This window comes from Aethalodelphis obliquidens, unplaced genomic scaffold (assembly GCF_003676395.1).
Source record: "Aethalodelphis obliquidens isolate GAN/ISIS:26980383/991018 unplaced genomic scaffold, ASM367639v1 scaffold11, whole genome shotgun sequence".
In the NCBI taxonomy this organism is placed as follows: Eukaryota; Metazoa; Chordata; class Mammalia; order Artiodactyla; family Delphinidae; genus Aethalodelphis; species Aethalodelphis obliquidens.
Genome location: NW_020837955.1, coordinates 22,964,673 through 22,983,376, shown reverse-complemented (window position 1 = coordinate 22,983,376; position 18,704 = coordinate 22,964,673). Strand labels below are relative to the sequence as shown.

Below are 18,704 nucleotides of genomic sequence, written 5' to 3'. Positions count from 1 at the left end.
TTTCAACATCCTTCATCAGCATTTTATAGTTTTCAGCATATAGGACTTTCACCACAAGTTTATTCCTAGGTATTTTATTCTTTTGGATGTGACTGTAAATGGAATTGTTTTCTTGATTTCTTTTTCTGATAATTCATTATTTGTGTATAGAAAAGCAACAGATTTCTGTATATGAATCTTGTATCCTGCAACTTAATTCATTTATTAGTTCTAACAGCTTTTTTGGTGGAGACTTTAGCATTTTGTATATAAAGTATCATGTCTACCACAAATAGTGACTGATTTACTTCTTCCCTTGCAATAGATATCTTTTATTTCTTTTTCTTGTCTGATTTCTGGGTCTAGGACTTCCAGTTTTATGTTAAATACAAGTGGCAAGAGTGGGCATCCTTGCCTTCCTTATTTTAGAGAAAAAGCTTTCAGCTTTTCATCATTCAATACGATATTAGCTGTGGTTTTGTCAAAAATGGTCTTTATTATGTTGAGATATAGTCCCTCTATATCAACTTTGATGATAATTTTTATCATGAATCGTTTTCGAATTTTGTCAAATGACTGTTCTCATTCTATTGAGATTATAATGTGCATTTTATTTGTCACTTTCTTAATGTGGTGTGTCACACTGATTGATTTGTGGACATTGAACCATCCTTGTACCCCTGGAATAAATCCCACATCATCATGGTGTATAATCTTTTTAATATAGTGTTGTATTTGTTTTGCTAATATTTTGCTGAGGATTTTTGCATCTGTATTCATCACAGATAGTGGCCTGTAATTTCTTTTCTAGGTAGTGTCTTTGTCTCATTTGGGTATCAGGGTAATTGCAGCCTCATAGAATAAATTTTGGAGTGTTCCCTCCTCTCTTCAATTTTTTGTAACAGTTTGAGAAGAATAGTTATTAGTTCTTCTTTATATGTTTCATAGAAATCCCATGTGAAGCCATCTGTCCTGGACTTTTTTTGCTGGGAGTTTTTTGATTACTGATTCAATTTCACTACTAAGGATCAGTCTGTTCAGATTATCTATTCCTTCCTGATTCAGTTTTGGAAGGTTGTATGTTTCTAGGAATTTATCTATTTCTTCTAGGTTGTCCGTTTTGTTGGCATACATAACTATTCATAGTATTCTCAGGATTTTTTGTATCTCTGTGATGTTAGTTGTAATTTTGCCTCTTTCATTTCTTATTTTGTTTATGTGGTTCCTCTCTTTTTTTCTTAATGAGCCTGGCTAAAAGTTTCTCAATTCTGTTTATCTTTTCCAAAAAACAGCTCTTGGTTTTATTGATCTTTTCTATTTTTTTAATCCTACTTTATTTCCTCTCTGATCTTTATTATTTACATCCTTATGCCGACTTCGGATTTTTGTTTTTCTTTTCCTTATTCCTATAGATGGGAGTTTAGGTTGTTGATTTGAGATTGTTCTTGTTTCTTGAGGTAACTATAAACTTCCCTCTAAAACTGCTTTTGCTATGTCAATAGATTTTGGAAAGCTCTGTTTTTCTTTTCATTTGCCTGAAGGTATTGTCTGATTTCCTCTTTGATTTCTTCGTTGACCCCCTTTTTTTTTTCTGAGTAGCATGTTGTTTAGTCTCCACTTCTTTGTGTTTTTTCCACTTTTCTTAATGTAGTTGATTTCTAGTTTCATACTGTTGTGGTCAGAAAAATGCTTGCTGTAATTTCTATCCTATTAAATTTCTTGAGACTTGTTTTGTGACCTAGCATGTGATCTATTCTGGAGACTGTTCTATTTGCACTTGAAAATAACGTGTATTCTTCTGTTTTTGAATGGCATGTACTGTAGACTAAATCCAGTGGATCTAATGTGTCATTTAAGACCACTGCTTCCTTATTGCTTTTTGTCTCTCTGGATGATTTGTCCAACGATGTAAGTGGGATGTTACAGTCCTCTACTATTATTGTATTACTGTCAATTTCTCCCATTAAATCCATTAATATTTACTTTATAAATTTAGGTTCTCCTATATTAGCTGCATATCTGTTAACAAGGGCAATATCCTCTTTTTGAATTGGTCCCTTTATCATTACATAATGCCCTCTTTTGTGTTCTGTTACATACTTTGTTTTAAAATCTACTTTGTCTGATGTGAGTATTGCTATGTCTGTTTTATTTTTATTTCCATTTGCATGGTATATATTTTTCCATTCCCACACTTTCAGTGTGTGTGTCTCTTTGCCTCTCAAGTGAATCTCTCGTAGGCAGCATACAGAAGAGTCTTATTTTTTATCGAATTGGCTACCGTATGTCTTTTGATTGGAGCATTTAGTCCACTGACATTTAAAGCGATTATTGATAGGTGGATACTTAGTGCTATTTTGTCACTTGCTTTCTGGTTGTTTTTGTACTTCTTTTCTCTCCTTTTTTTCTTCTTTAGTCTCTTCCCTTGTGATTTGATGATTTTCTTTGGTGGTATTCTTGTGTTCCTTTCTCTCTATTTTTTTGTGTATCTGTTATAGATTTGATTTGTGGTTACCATCTGGTTCATATATGTTGAACCTATAACTGTACATACTGTTTTTAAAACTGGTATTCATTTAAGTGCAAACATTCTAAAATATGTTTTTTTTACTCCCTTCTCACACACTTTGTGTTTTTGATGATCTATTTTACATCTTCATTTCTATCTCTTTACTGTTTGTAGTTGTTATATCTTACAATTTTTCTCTTTTAATCTTTGTACTAGCTTAAGTGTTCGATTCACAGGCTTTACTATTTTTGCCTTCCCTAGTGAGAGTTTTTCTATCCTATAAAATTTTTTATTGCTGTAGCCTTTTCTTTTCCACTTAAAGAAGACACTCTAACACTTTCCATAAGGTCAGTTTAGTACTGATGAACTCTTTTACATTTTGCGTGTCTGAGAAGTTCTCTCTCTCCTTCAGTTCTGAATAATAACCTTGCTGTGTAGAGTATCCTAGGTTGTAGGGCTTTTTCCTTTCATCACTTTAAATATATCATACCACTCCCTTCTGTCCTGCAAAGTTTTTGCATAAAAATCAGCTGATTGCTTTATAGGCATTCCCTTATATGTTACTCTTTGTTTTTTTCATGGTGCCTTTAAAATTCTGTCTTTACCTTTAATTTTGCCATTTTAATTACAAAATGTTTTGGTGTGTGGGTCTTTTTAGGCTCATCTTGTTTGGGACTCTCTGTACTTCCTGTATCAGGATATCTGTTTCGTTCTTCACCTTCAGGTGGTTTTCAGCCACAGTTTCATCAAATACAATATCTACCATTTTCTCTCACACTTCTCCTTCCTGGACCCCTATATTGCTAGTGTTAGTATGCTTGCTGTTGTCTCAAAGCTTCTTTAGACAATCCTCATTTTTAAAAAATTTGTTTTCCTTTTTCTATTCTGATTGGGTGATTTACATTATTCTATCTTCCAGAATGCTATGTGTTCTTCTGTATCACTGAGTCTACTATGTATTCCTTCTAATATACTTTTCATTTCAGTTTTTGTATTCTTCAGCTCTGTTTTTTTCTTATATTTTCTAGTTTCTTGTTAAAAGTCTCACTGTATTCATCTCTTTTCCCTAGTTTAGTTAGCCTTCTTAGTACTATTGCCTTGTACTCTTTATCTGGTAAACTATTTGTTTAGTTAGGGTTTTTCAGTTGTTTTTCTTATTCTTTCTTTTTTAAATATACGCCTCTGTCTTCTCATTCTGTTTAACTTTATCTCTCTGAAACTAGGTGAAGCAGTTACCTATCCTGGTCTTGAAGGTGTGTCCTTGTGTGGGAGAATCCTTATGCAGTCTGTGTCTGCCCAATGGCTTTGGCAGGGGAGCTGAATCTAACCTAAGCACGAGTCATATCTTTTCTCTGAGTGTGCTGGCAGCCACCCTGTTAGTGGGAGGCAAGGCTGAAGATGGAGGGGAGGTAGGGCCAGAGCTAGGTGTGAGCTCAAGTTTCTTCCGTGCTCAGTGGCTATCACAGCCCTATCAGAGGCAGGATTAGGTCCAGGTTGGCTTCATTCTCTCTAAGTGTGTGCACTCTCCTTAGCAATGTCACCTCTGCCATACTGGAGAGCAGTGCCAGAGCAAGAGGTGCTAGCAAAGTTGCTTGGTGTGAGCTGGGGTAGGCACTGGGGTATGCAGTTGTGAGAAAACAGCCAGAATCCAAGGCAGTTTTCAATCTGCTCCCTCCATGCTGTTCCCAGGAGTGAGCAAGCATGTCTGTATGCTCTTCATGAGTGGAGTCCCGGTTTCATACAGCCCTCCAGTGAGTCCCACTGTTTTTCACGACCAGCTAAGGAAACTCGTCTTTCTGGTGTGAGACCCCAGGTCTGGGGCACATAACCTATGGCTTTAACCCCTCACTACCCAGGGAGGATCCAGGAGCCCATAATATTCTCCTCCTCTTCTGCGTCCCCTGCTAGGGCTATAGGTCCTGACCCAATTGCTTTTCATTCTTCCTACCCAATTTTTTGTGGGTCTTTCTATATAGCTTTGGCTGTAGAAGAACCTTTCTGCCAGTCTTCATATTGTTTTCAGTGAGAGTTGCCCCACATGTAGATGTATTTTTGATGTGTTCATGGGGGTGGTAGGGGGAGGTGAGCTCAGCATCTTCCTACTCTGCCATCTTGACCTCCCTCTTGACTTTTTGTTTTTTATATTCCATATATAAATGAAACCATGCAGTACCATCTTCCTCTGTCTGAGTTATTTTACTTAGCGTGATGCCCCTGCGGTTCACCCACGATGTTGCAAATGACAAGCTTTCCTTATTTCTTAAAGTTTAATAATACTTTATTGTGTATACCTACCATATTCTCTTCATCCTTTCATTCATCAGTGGATGCTTAGGTTGTCTTCAAACCTTGGCTATTGTGAATACTGCAATAAACATCAGAGTAGAGGTATCTCTTTGAAATAATAATTTTCTTTCCTTGGGATATACATGCAGAAGTAGCACTGCTCGATGTATGGTAGTTGTATTTTAATTTCTTTAGAAACTTCCATACTATTTTTCCATAGTAGTTTTACCAGTTTACATTCTCAACAACAGTAAACAGGATTTCACTTTTCTCTATATCCTCCTTTGTTCTTTCTTCTCTTTTTGACAAGATATCCTTGTCTTTAACTTGACAATTTTATTGTAATGTCTCAGTGTGGGTCTCTTTGATTTTACCTTATTTGGTGCCTTTTAGGATTCCTGCATCTGGATGTCTGTTTCTTTCTCCACTTTAGGGAATTTATCAGCCATTATTTCTTTGGATAAGCTTTCTGCCCCTTTCTCTCTTCTCCTTCTGTGACCCTCTGCAATGTGAATATTGGCCAGCTTGCTGGTTTTCAACTCCGTTAAGTAAATATCAAAGAACAATTGCTGGATCATATGGTAAGAGTGCATTTTGTTTTGTAAAAACTGCCAAACTGTCTTTCAAAGTGACTATCATTTTGCATTTCCACCACCAATGTATGAGTGTTCCTATTGTTTTGCATTCTTGCCAGTTTTTGGTGTTGTCAGTGTTTCAGATTTTGGCCATTCTAATAGATGTGTAGTGGTATCTCATTTATGTTTTAATTTATATTTTTCTGATGACATGGTATGGAATATCTTTTTATATGCTTATTTGATGGCTTGTCTTCTAATCCACTTGATGGCTTGTCTTCTAATCCTCTTGAGTCTTTTACAGAGGAGAAAATTTTAATGAAGTCTGGCTTACCAATTATTTCTTTCATGGATAGTGTCTTTGTTGCATCTATCTAAAAAGCATCACCATTTCCAAGGCATCTAGGTTTTCTCCTATGTTATCTTCTAGGAATTTTTTAGTTTTTTAATTTACATTTACCTCTATGATTCATTTTTTAAAAAATTACTACTCTTTATTTATTGGCCGTGTTTGGGCCTTCATTACCACATGCAGGCTTTCTCTAGCTGCAGCAAGTGGGGCCTACTCTTCATTGCCATGTGTGGGCTTCTCATTGCGGTGGCTTCTCTTGTTGCAGAGCATGGGCTCTAGGCACACGGGCTTTCAGTAGTTGTGGTATGTGGGCCCTAGAGCAGGCTCAGTAGTTGCGACACATGGGCTTAGTTGCTCTGCAGCATGTGGGAACTTCCTGGACCAGGGCTCAAACCCGTGACCCCTACACCACCAGGGAAGTCCCTATGATTCATTTTGAGTTAACTTTTGTGATGGGTGTAAGGTCTGTGTCTAAATTCTTTTTTTTTTTTTTTGCATCTTTTGCATATCCATATTTTGTGGATATCCAGGTTGTTTCAGCATCATTTAAGAGTCTGTATTTGCTCCATCTTAATACTTTTGCTTCTTTGTCAAAGGTCAGTAAATTATATTTATGAGAGTTAATTTCTGGACTCTATATTCTGCTTCATTGATCTGTTTGTTCTTTCACTGATACCATACTGTGCTGATTACTGTAGAAGTCAGGTAGAGTCAGCCCTCCAACTTTGTTCTTTTCCCTTTATTCTTTGTTTTTAATATGTGGCAAGATGTACTATATTTGAACTGAGAACTTTAGTTGTAATGAAATTACAATTCCAGTATAGTTTACTTAATTTGAAGCATCCAGAAAGTCATGTTGAAATGTTTGTCAAGGTCCATTTAAGTAAAGAAGGGACTTGAAGGGACTTGGTAGTGTACTCATGTAAGGAAACAAATCACACTGAGTGGGGATTTTTATGCATGTCTAATCCTGTTTTGAACTTGACATTAGGTCTGTTTGTTTGCTATGCTCTGTGTTATAAAGAAACATATATGAATCCTGTCTGAAATGAAGATACCTATTTTCTGATGCAGTGAATATTTAGACCTTAAGCCAGCTTCACAACAGTCTTGTGCTAAAACATTGCAAGTCAAATTTGGCCTGGCATTTAATCAGATTGTGTAATTTCAGGAATATGCATATGATCTTTATGACTGTTCTTTCTTCAAGATCTTCTTTGCTTTTTTCTCTTTTTTAACCACTAGAACAGTGATTCAATTTTTTACCTAAATAAAAAGAAAGCAATTCTAGGCTATAAACGAGCAAACAGACATTCAAACCAGATGATTATAGATATTACTAACTTCGAGCTTTCCTAGAGTTAGCTCGTAAGTTAATTAATAATAGATAGGCTGAAGTATGAGTAGAATCATCCAGAAAACTAATACTGCTGCAATTTTGTTATTTGTAGTAATTTACACAAAGGACTCAGCACTGTACCGGATGCATGGAAATTAGATATTGTCCTGATTTTATCTCATTTACTCCTCACAATAACACTAATCAGTATTATCATTATCTCAATTTTAAAAATAAAGAACTGAGGCATGGAGTAGAAAGCTGACAAGTCACATAGCTAGTGATCCAGAGCTGAGATTCAAACCCACACTCTCTAAGTAACACGTATACTCAGACTCTTAATCACGATGCTGTAGTGCCCCATGATTATTACTAAAAAGCCAAATGCTTATTTTGTGATGATGGAAGGGAAGAGGTACTAGTTAATATATATTAAGTGTTTACCACATGCCAAAATTATAATGATAACTTTAATCTCAGAAGATATAAGCCATATTCAGTATCTTCTCTGTTAATACCATTCTTCTCCTTGTCAAATATAATGTGCATTATTATTCACATTATGTAGTTTTTTTCTTCAGTTTAAGGCACAGAGATATTTCTGATACAACTTAAAATTTTTTTCACTATAATATCCTAAACCTGTTTATTTTGAACTGTTTAAAATATATAGAAACATATTTATAAAAAGTATAAAAGATAATCAAATAGCCACATGTGTGCTCACCGTACAGATTAAAAAACAGAACACTGTTGAAGTGCTGTGTCCCTTCCCGATCACATCCTTCCTGCCTTCCCCACAGGGATAACCGTTACTTTAAGCATGTATTTATTATTCTCTTCCTTAAAAACATAGTTATAAAATGAGACAGTATCCCCATATAAAAGAATCTTTAGCTTTTATTGTTTTTAAACTTAACATAAATGCTGTTTGACTCTGTGTATTCTATTATGACTTCATTTTATCAGGCAACATTATTGATACAATTTATTCTCACTGATGCAGGGTAGCAATAGTTCATTCATTCCCAAAACTGAATCTGAATATATCCCAATTTATTATACATTTCCCCTTTCATTTGGTTTGTTTCCAAATTTTGCTGTTATAAGCAATGCTGTTACAAACGTTTGTTTATCATGTCTTTTGGTACACTGATTCTAGAGTTTCTCCAAAGGGTAAATGCCTGAGAGTGGAAATAATTGGTAAGATACGTGCATTTTCAACCTTACAAAATAATGCCAAATTATTTTCCAAAGTCTTTGTACCAATTTGCATTTCTCCTTATACTAGTTCTCATTGCATCATATCCTTATCAACACTTGGTATTATATGTCTCCATCTATCATATATATAGATAGATAGATGTCTACCTCATATGTATGTCTAGCTGCATCATCTATATCTATCTCTAGAGAGAGACTTAGTAATTGACTCAACAGCTATGTAAAAGTTGTGATGTATGGAATAGAGAGATTCACTCAGGAAATATTAAAAACTGGGAGGAGAGGTGAAGAGGAATTTAAGGGTTATGTAAAGTTAAGAACCCTGATCACAAATGATCTGGCTATACAGTAATACAGAAAATGCTTCAGTGTCAATAAATCTCTACAAGTAGGGACTTTCCATTGTTGTAAATTTCTAAATAGTGGAATCAAAACCAAAAAGATATTCAGAAAAACTGAATACTTAAGTTCAGATGCAGTAGAGAAAGGCATATATTCAATTAAATTTTTATTATTCTAATTGGTCAAAGGTCTCCTGATAGTTTGCTTCACAATTCTTTTGTACAAATATGAGATCAGAGTGTGTATTTTCACTTGTATCAGCTTTTTGCACTTTATTACAAGTCTACATTATTAGATATAATTTTGCTGCCTATAAAATTCTTCAGGGCTTCCCTGGTGGCACAGTGGTTAAGAATATGCCTACCAATGCAGGGGACATGGATTTGAGCCCCGGTCCGGGAAGATCCCACATGCTGTGGAGCAACTAAGCCCGTGCTCCACAACAAAGAGCAACCCCTGCTCACGGCAACTAGACAAAGCCCGTGCTCAGCAGTGAAGACCCAATGCAGCCAAAAATAAATTCTTCATTATACTTATATTCAAATATTGGTTCCATCTCTTTTTTTTTTTTGGAGCCTTTCTCCATACAACCCTGGTCTCATCATCAGTGCCTTGTATTGTTTGTCCTGCAACAAAGGATGTTGCTCTGGGTACCATTCACGCCTGCCCTCTGGCCATTAGTGTTGCCATTAATCTTCCTCCTGATATTCTGTCGATCAGAATTTACCTTTGCTGGATCCCAGTCTAATTGAGATTACTCACAGGAGGGATTATGGGGTGCTCCTGGCATAAGTTATTTTTCATGTCCGCATTTGTGTCCTGTAACTGGAGAAAATGTCTCTCAAGTTTAAGAAACCAGGATTTTATGGTACTATGACAGGGTAGAGGTAAAGCCATTTCACTTTCTTCACGTAACTGCAAAATAAGGATTAGCATCTTCACCTTACCTTTGGGTCCAGCCCTCCATGTGGGGTTTTATTTTTGAGCAGTAAGTTAAGGTATTAACTATAGACAAATGTGCATCATGAAAGGACTGATCCCTAAGGTAAAGTGTTTATTTTAACACCTGAGTCTAAATAACATTGCCAGAAAGAAGGAGCAGATGAAATGAGGGGCTTTTAATTCCTCAGGCCAAATTTAGGTGAAATCTGTATCTATCTATAGTTTAATTTCTTTATTGAGGGGAAATGAACAGCCTATGCTTGATCCCCTTTTGAAGAAGAACAGCCTTAAATTTTATTACTGTGGTTTTGATGAAACAATCACACAACAGGGGGCTGCTCAGTCTTTGCTTAGAGTGAATAGAAAGTACTAACATCTCAAGGTCCCCTTGAAATACATTTGTTCCTTTCTCATTGTTTTTGCTCTTATTAAAAAGAATCTTTATGCAAAAAAAACAAGGTATCAAATTGCATACATTATTTCTAGATGATCTGATCATTATAATAAATCCTGGAAACTTTTAAGTAGAAGAGAAAATGCAATTGTAAATATCCTCTTCCAGTAACATCTGAATGAGTGTTAAATTCAATTTGAATCCAGACACAAAGGTCTCTGAGTAACTGTACAGATGTTAAAGCTTCATTCTGCTACCATTTCTGGAACCTGTGGTTTTGCTTCATTGATCTGGCTTTCATGCCCCACAAAGCTCATAAATATTGTTCAGGCCAAAGCTACTCATTGACGACCTTCCAATGACTTGGGTTTTATTTGTATGCATCAGCTGCTCTCACAAACATGATACATACATATATATACACAGGCTATATAGCCCTATTATGGAGCTTTCCTTTTTATAAATCATTTAGTTCCATTCTTTATCCTCTACACCCATGATAACCTGTACTTAAAACCAAGAGAACAAACTACCTGAAATTATTGTGTGTTAGTGATCTGTTTAGTACTTGCAAGAGACTACTAGGTGAAAGGTGACATAGATGAAATTAGCTTCTCCCACTTATGCTAATAGCCAATGCCAATTAGTGACTGCCTGGAGGAACTTTGCCCTTAAGAAGGTAACAAAGGGACGGCTCCAAGGTGTGGGTGTGTGTGTTGGGGGGTAGAGTGGGGGATATTTGAAATGTCATTGCTGTTCTCTCTTTGGAGATGCCACTAAGGTTAGGAACAGTACTGAAATTTTTAACTGTAGCGTAAAGGATAAAAGAGACCCCAAAGGACCTTTTTCAACTTCTTTGGGGTTCCTTTATCTACTTTTCCTCAAATGAGAGATTAATTTGAGTGTATGTGTAATCTATTGGATACAAAATGTTCTTTCACTGCCTCATCACATTGACTATATTCACCAGTAATAATGCTAGAGCTGTTGCTATGCGATGATATTTATTTGCAAGAACCAGATTATTAAATCCTTAAATCTCTTAGTAATGCCCAATCTCTCCTAAATATAATGACTTTTTAATCGAATAATTTTAGAATCAGATTTAACAAGTATCAGTGCCAAGTACTTGAACCCTTCTAATTTTTTGACATTAGAAACACATTTTTTTAAGATGACCAATAGGCAATCTGAAATTATACCTTTTTTCTCTAAGTATTGCCCTTGAACCCTGCATCATATCATCTAGAGTGACTGCCAAAAACCCAGATTTCTGGACTGTATCCTAGACCCATTGAACCAGAAGAGCAGGGAGTGGGTAGGATGAAGGAATTTGCATTTTAACCTGCATTCTTCTACCATAATTATTTTAGTGATTGACATTGGCAAAGCAGTTATCTGGAACAAATGAAAATTCACTCTTTAGCTCCTTTTATTCTGAACACAAGATGATGCTAACTACTAAGTCATTTTAGGATCCTCCAGTGCTCTCAGTTCTGCCATTCCTTTGCTTGTATAATGTTGACCAGGATAATTCTGGTACGTTAGAAGTAAGTTGGGAATTGAACCTCGTCTCGCAAGTCCTGACTCTATCATTTAGTAGCTCAGTAAGTGCACAAGCCAGATACCGAGAGTTTCCAAATCTCGGCCACTCATCTGAAAAACGGGGTTAGTAAGAGTACCTTTCACTTTTGTTTCATGGCATTACTGATGTTGGGACTTTCTTGAGACCTTGGATGTGCTCTAGTGAGGAAAACATAGATTGAATATTTATTTTTCCCTAAGTTATTTTTCCTTAAAATCTTTGGTTTTTCTCTGAGTACTTTGCAAAGCTGTTAATTAATAAAGGTACTCCCATTTACAACAAAGAACAACTTAAACAGCCAGTCCTACAAAATAGCTCTACAGTGTCTACTGTTGTTGAGGATGTAGTATGCAATGACTTCCTAGTCATAATGTGGTTAACAGGTGGTGAAATTTAAATTTGTAGGGGAACAATGTGTGTAAATCTGTATAGGTACCTGGAGCTACACTGAACCTTTTAAGGATATAAATACGTAAGCATCATTCTATTTGTGAATATGTCAGGGTGTTGTGATTTCAAGAAATGTAAGAAATACAAAATATTTATGAGTTGATTCACTAACAAAGATAATGCTAATAGATTTTGATTCTTTCTCAACTGAGAACCAGAAACCATATTTAAGGATTTGAGACTACTCTTTGGATTACTTGCTGTCAGTCTCTTTCTGTGTGGGTATTAGTTCTTGTTACTCATCATACTGTAGTAGGCTTTGGTGATGCTCAAGGAAAATGATGCAGTTAAAAAATGTTATAAGAGCTAGCGCTGTCTAAAGACAGGAATCTAGGGGTGACTAGTCAAAAAGATAGATCTTTTCTCACTTTTTAAAATCTAACATGCATAGTTTCTTAAGTTTAACTAAATCATCTCAACATAGTTCAAAGAGTTTTAAAACATCTATCGCATTTGGTTTTGTGTCAGTGTTACTCAATTCATATTACTTTGACATAAATAGCTGGACTACTCTTCCAGTAGTCAATGGAACAAATAGGACAATTTGTCACTTACCTCCTGATAGAAGATTCTGAAAGAAAAGTATCTTTCCATCTGGGTCTCACTAAAAGCTGTTCTTGGCTGCTGCCTAGATGACCCACAAGAGGATCTGGTATGCTGCAAGTTATTATTAGTAGGTTACTACTAATAAAGCTTGAAAATAATTTTCTTTAAAAAATTGCACAGCTTCAAGGTTTACTTATAACAACCCTGTTCTCACATGCAAGCTTCATGATATGCTTTCTTAAGCAGGATAGGAAAGGATAGATTCTTACCTCACACAAATATTAGCCTTACCTTGTGCGTAGTTCTGAATCGAACATGTGAATATTGTGTGGTGTGTGTCATAAAATGAAAAAAAAGTTGCGATCCGCTTGCCTGTAAATTGTATTTTTGCCTCCTGAGAATGCAGAGGGAAGAGTAGTAGTTTAGTGACAAAATCTCTGTGTTCTTCCTTTCTTGAGAAACTGTCCATGGTACCTTAAACATAAACAAGCATCAGGAGGCTTTAATATTTTCTTGGGGCTGTTTGGGTAAACCTTTGAGCTTGCTATTTGTTTCCTCTGGGATACTTACTGATATACTTGTTCTAAAGGCTTCTAAAGTTAAGGTAACTTTTACAGATTTTAGGGGTCAACTTAATTAAGCAACAACAGAAAAAATGGTGATGCACCCAGGGACCAGCAACAAAGGCAAGCCATTACCGCCCTTAGTCCCGATGGAGGCAAAGGAAGGAGCTATACAACCGGAACCTTTAGAATGTGTTGAGCCATGAAAGAGTTTGTCCCATAGGACCTGTAATTACTGAGTGCATCTACCAATCAGTAAAGGAGCAGAGAAAACAAACATCCCAATCTCAGTCTTCCAATTCCTGACAGTTCCTCTCACTGGCAAACTCAGCCAAAAGAAGCCCAAGTGACACAGTCCATAGAGGTCAGTATCCCAAAGCACAAGCCAGGCAAAGAAGGGCAGAGGGTGAGTCTGAGAGGAAAAGGGAGTGTAAACAACAAAAGGATTACCTTGTTAGATGTGAAGCAAAGTAAATTCCTCTTTCCTCCAGGTGACTTTGCCAGCTCCCAATTTCTATGTACTGAAGGGAAAGAAGCGAGCAGAAACATCATGCTAGGGAAATCTGGAGCTAACATATCTATTTCCAAATAGTTCTGTGACATACTGTGATGACTCTTAGTAAGTTAGACTTTTACTTTGGATATTTTAGCTTTAATCAAAAGAGTCCATGCTAAGCCAGCTCTATGTTATTTCTGCATGAAAATCCAGATGGGAGTGGTGGTTTTCTTTGATGGCTGGTCGGCCTTTGTTGGGACTATGGAAGATAATTTGATGATCTCTCTACTTTATCTGCTTCTGACAAGTGTGATCTTCTATTTCAGTGTGTGTTATTATTTCTGCTCCTAGAAACAAAGGAAGAAAAATTATTAAGCCATTAAAAAACCTTTTGAATATTCATAACAATATGCCTGTGCATGATTATTTAGAACAGGAAGTCAGTATGAGATAAGTTAAAAATGAATCATTTTTCTTCTTCAGTCAGTTTCAGGACAATTACTTATGGTTAATCTTCATTATTGCTAAATTATTTTTGTTTGGAGTCTCTCTCTACTAGCAAAGGTGCGCAGATTGTGGGGAGCCGCCCACATCAAAATTAGTGCTTGAACAAATAAAATGGTTTACTTGTTATATATTAATCATGGATTAATGTGGGATGGAAATAGAGTTGGCTTAGTAAGTGCTGGAGGTTTTCTTAATCAAAATGTGCTTGAGGAATGCTTTTTAAGTGAGAAATGTTTTTTAAGAGGTATATTAATGACAGATTTCCTAAAAGCGATGAAATAATCAAAATGTGCTTGAGGAATGCTTTTTAAGTGAGAAATGTTTTTTAAGAGAAGGTATATTAATGACAGATTTCCTAAAAGCGATGATATGCCTAAATATTAAAATTTTATAATATTGAAGACTAGCTAAGAGAAGTTACGCACAAAAGTTTCCTGACTCCCACCGTATCTGTAATAGATTTTTGAAAAAAGTCTGACCAGTAAAATGTATTACAGAGTGTAGAAAATTTAAATATATATTCCATGCAGATATAATTAGGAATACCCATGTATGGGCAAAGACAGGGAAGAAGACTTGGTGATACTAATTCACCAATTAAACCACTGATGTAATAACTATTTTATATATATATATATATATATATATACACACACACACATATACACACACATGCATGTATATGGCATTTATCAGGTTTATTTTTTGAAAAATTAGTTTTTTTCCCAAATACTGTAGTTAATATGCAAACATATTTTATTATTAATATCATTGTATGCCTCACTTTTCCCCACTACACTGTATCCCCTTGACTGCAATAATAAATCCCCAGCATATAAGATGAACTCTGGATCATAGGAAGTATTTTAAAATATTATAATGAATATATAAGTGCTTTGAATATAAACATTTGTTAAAGTTGAATGAGTTTATGAATATGATATATCAAGTTTCAGTTCGAAATAAAGGGAGGCATATATATCACACATGACTTTTTTCTTACACAGAACTTGCTAGTATTGGAGGCATTGATAACTCAAGAACATCCTCTCAAGGTATAGTTTCCCTTTGGAAAAATTAAAACTCGGTAGAATTTATGTTACTGTCAGAAATATATTAGGCTCCAAACAACAAGAGCAACAACAATAAAAACTTGGATTGTCACAGTTAAAATAGAATTATATTTACTTACCTATGTCAGTCATTAATGTCAAAGCCCAAGACATCTTCTCTTATTCCACTCTGCTATGCTTGAAGAGATGCTATTTTGCCTCATAATCATAAGAGAGCTACGGTAGTGCTGGCTATCATACATATGTTTAAGGTAGGAGGATGGGAGAAAGGAGCAGTGCCAAATGCATCTATACCCTTAAATCAGGAGGAAAAAAGTTTTCCCAGAAATTTATGCATCAAATTTTTGCTTAGGTAACATTGACTATAACTGGACAATTGGGTCTTGTGAGCATGCGTTAAATGAAGAGAGTCAGAAAATACTGGGAAAACTATAAAAGCTTAGTATGCTAGGTTAAGACAAGACTGACTTATCTTTAGATTCTGGGTTTCTCATTACAGACACTCTTCGGTGTCTACCCAATAGCCATCCATGTCTCTCACTTCTTCCTTCCTAACAATCCTGAATTGATTCATAAGACCAGTTCTTAAGCAAAACAGAGTTACTGAGGATGATTCAGGTAAGGAATCAGTGTGATGTGATAGAATAAACACTGGTTTAGATATCAAGATACCTAGATTTCGGTCCCAACTAGTTCAATAAGTAGCATATTAAAATCAGTCCTCATTATGCTGATTAAGCCATCTATAAAATTTAGAAGGTTAGAAAAGATTACTGGATTTCAAAGTACAGAGGTCCCCAACCTATGATGGTGTAAAAGCACTTCACATTCAGTAGAAACCGTACTTCAAAATGTGAATTTACATATTTTCCCAAGCTAGTGATATGTGGTATGATACTCTCTTGTGATGCTGAGCACTGGCGACAAGCTGCAGCTCCCAGTCAGCCAGGCGATTGTAAAGGAAAACAACTGATACACTTACAGTTGTTACTGTACCCATACAACCATTCTGGTTTTCACTTTTAGCATTCAATAAGTTACATGAGATATTTAACACTTTAAATAGTCTCTGTGTTAAATGATTTTGCCCAACTGTAGGCTCATGTAAATGTTCTGAGCATGTTTAAGGTAGGCTAGGCTAAGCTCTGATGTTCAGTAGGTTAGGTTTTTCAAATGTGCTTTTGGCTTACAAAAATTTCAACTTACAGCGGTGTATCAGGACGTTCCTCAAGGAAGATCTGTATGTTATTCAGATCTGGAGTTTCCTGTGGAAATATGAGTAAGGGAGAAAAAGAAGGGCTAGGTCCCCCATTTATAAGACAGGAAAGTCGAATTTCTTTGGTTCATTTGTTGAGATTCCATGAACGTTTCATTTGATAAAGTATTAAAAATATTTTAAAATATTAAAAATATTAAAATATTTTAAAAACCACTGGGAAAAATGCTCTCGTAGACCTTTTCCATCTATGTTATGTTTAATAGACTAATAATCTTTTTTTTATAAATTAGAAGAGAAACTAAAGTATCTCTCATCAAGTGTAAAGCCTTACCCTATTCTAATTACCCCAGGAGACAATACAACTGTATGATACATCATTTGGATATGAGTTTCCACTTTTTTTTTTTAGAAACTTATATGCGTGAGTAGATTGTGAGGAAAAACAATTCAAACTCTTATAATTAATTGTGATTAAAATATAAATTAATTTCCATACCTAGAGGAAAGTAGGTAGATATCTACACACTTGAGATGTGTACATATATATATATATACACACACACATGTGATATCTATCTACAGCTGATATATATATCAAGTATAGATGCACATATATGTACATACATACTTGAGCTAGATATACTTGGGATAAATATATACTTTATAGGTACACCTGATAGATATACTTACTTGATAGATCTATATATATATATATGAAAGAACGGATAGGATTAGAATCAATCTGTAAAATTAGGGAAAAAACTAACAGAACATGAAGGATAGAAATGGAGGAACTTACTTACGTTTGGGGCAAATAAAGTAACAATGTACTTTAGTGCAAATGGGTAGAAAAGAAGAAATAAATGCCTTTAAGCTTTGAAAAGAGTATAGGTGCGTCTTAAGCTTATGAACTGTTTGGACATACAACAGACAAGGTGTTTCTGACATACTCTAAAATTACATTATTTCATAGTATATGCCATTTCATAGCATATGCCGTTAGTCACTGGCCTCTTCTAACAAAAATTCCTTGGTGTTACTGTTCTTCCCAAAAACATAGTGGTAAAGAGATCAGACTGACTGAAAGATACGTTTTCAAAATTTTTGTGAATCGAATATATTTAAATCTCTCATTCTGCACAATTCCCCATGCTAAGCACAGTAAAGCCTACAAAGAAATATAAGTTACAATGCCTACTGTGAGTGCTTAAAACCAAATTAGGAAGTTAAAATGTACTTCCATTTATTTTTCTATATTTTAACATATTGGCACACAATGTGAGACATTAAAAATTCAATGAATGTTAGCAATTATTAAATTCTCACATCCATCATATAACAGCATTATTATCCCTGTTTTGCCGAAGAGACTGCTCAGTATTACCCAACAAATAAGCAGTGTCAGGGTTTAGAGAGTCTCTTTATCTTCACTTATTGAGATGCTCATGCTCAGAACCATTGCACTATAATACATTTTAGATGATCAAGTTACTCTAAACCTTTTTTTTTTTTCCTCAAGCCTCTTTTGCCCCAGCAGATGACATCATCCCCTCCTAACAAAGAAAACTGAGAGCTTGGATGAAAAACTCTGGGATCTGTGTTTTTTTTTTTTTTTTTTCTTCTTCCCGGAGTTAGGGAAGAAGAAGAAGGAAACAAAGATGAGTACAGATGTAAATAAAAGCCTTGCCAAATAATTCTATCACCACTACTCTTGAGACTTCCTGGAGATCTTTTTCTCTCTCCCCCTCCTCCCATATACCTTCACTTCTCCCTCTGTTGTGACTAGTTTACTAGTTTCTGGAATACATAGCATTCATCTCTCTACATTCCTCTTTGTTGTATTCGCAAATGTCCGTGCTCTCCTGCAGTCTATCCCTCCCTTTCTTCTCTTCTTCTGGATGATTCTATGCATATCTCTATAATACAGTCTCTATAACAATGAATTGATATCATTGGTTCTTACCTTTCTCTTGAGCTCCAATCTCCAAATCAGTCCTCCAGTACCTCCATTATGATAGTTTTTTTGAACCTGAAAATCAACATATCCCTTACAAATCTCATATTTTTTCCATCCAAATCCTCTTTGGTTTCATCTTTGAACACTACTCATACTTTGCTTTTTTTCCACCTTATGATCTAATCTCTGCCCAAATCTGCAATATTACTAGTCCTGATAGCTCCTTCCTTCTTGTTCCAACTTTTCAGGAAATATTATATTTGAATTCTCCTTGAACTTCTCAAACTTTATATATAGACATAGATATATCTCTGTTACAAAGCTCATTCCTATTCCTACTGCATTTCTATACATCCTCCATGAGCT

At 35.4% G+C, this 18,704-nt stretch overlaps 1 long non-coding RNA gene across 1 annotated transcript; it reads right to left on the bottom strand.

Moving 5' to 3' along the window:
• Positions 1–274: 274 nt before the first annotated feature.
• On the bottom strand, positions 275–13,150 carry LOC113623652 (uncharacterized). Its single transcript, XR_003434002.1, has 3 exons — positions 13,139–13,150; positions 1,449–1,452; positions 275–398 (listed from the first exon to the last, which is right to left on the bottom strand). It is a non-coding gene; the product is annotated as an uncharacterized LOC113623652 (long non-coding RNA).
• Between the last annotated feature and the right edge of the window lie 5,554 nt (positions 13,151–18,704).